The 936-nt window shown below is 31.4% G+C and overlaps 1 long non-coding RNA gene across 1 annotated transcript; it reads left to right on the forward strand.

Annotated features, from left to right (window-relative positions):
• Positions 1–230: 230 nt before the first annotated feature.
• LOC128282593 (uncharacterized) lies at positions 231–936 on the forward strand. Its single transcript, XR_008272918.1, has 2 exons — positions 231–370; positions 546–936. It is a non-coding gene; the product is annotated as an uncharacterized LOC128282593 (long non-coding RNA).

Consider the following 936-nt stretch of genomic DNA (forward strand, 5'->3'; position numbering starts at 1 on the left):
ATAATTTTATTTTTTAATTGTATATATTTTCTTGATTTTTCAAAAAATATTTTTCTAAAATTTAAAATTATTTTATTTTTTATAAAGATAATTTTGATAATTTATGGTGTAAATTATATAAATAATGATCCGACCATTCATAAAAAATTATTAAATCACCCCAATTTAAAAATTAAAAATTGTCACTCTAACTTTTTTTTTAGTCCAAAACTGTTGAATCATAAAGGGCAAGATGGAAGTTTAAATATAAAATAAAAATACAAGTAATTTCCATGTCGTTTATTGGAAAAATAAAATAAAATCCATAACTCACCATTTTGGCTAAATTGAATTCCCTGCTTCATCTTCTTCCTAGAAAGGGCCAAAGCTGGTGAGGTTTTACAGTCTCTTTTCTTCAACAAATCCCACAATCCAAACAAGGAATAATTAGTTATCTGATATGGGATAATAATTGGATATATAGCATCGTTTTCATCCTCTTCTCCGACTCCCTCCCAAACCCAAAATCTTCAAACCTTAACCTTATCGAAACATTAATTTCTCAGGGTGGAAGATCTTGGCGCGTCAGAGTCTTTGGAGGTGGCCGATTTGGATGCTACAATGAGCCGCTTCATGCTTTCGTCGGACAAGGAATCCAAGCCGGAATTTCCCGATGCTACTTCTTCAGCTTCAACTTCTGCTTCTGATTCTCCGGATGAGAAGGTGATATTGGAGGATGCCATTAACCAGGTTGATCAGATTCTCTGTCAAGCAATTCAAAATCCTCGCGAGTGCCTTTTCATTACCATTAAATTTGAGAAATCAAATAAGGCAGCCATTGTTGTAAAGTGTTGATAGCTTTGAAGATAATATGGTATGAAATGGTGTAGTTTTAACTTTTGGATTTAATTTTTTTAAAATTTAATTATAAAATGACATGGAAATGATGTGGAAAAA

Source organism: Gossypium arboreum, chromosome 10, assembly GCF_025698485.1.
Source record: "Gossypium arboreum isolate Shixiya-1 chromosome 10, ASM2569848v2, whole genome shotgun sequence".
NCBI classification, from domain to species: Eukaryota; Viridiplantae; Streptophyta; class Magnoliopsida; order Malvales; family Malvaceae; genus Gossypium; species Gossypium arboreum.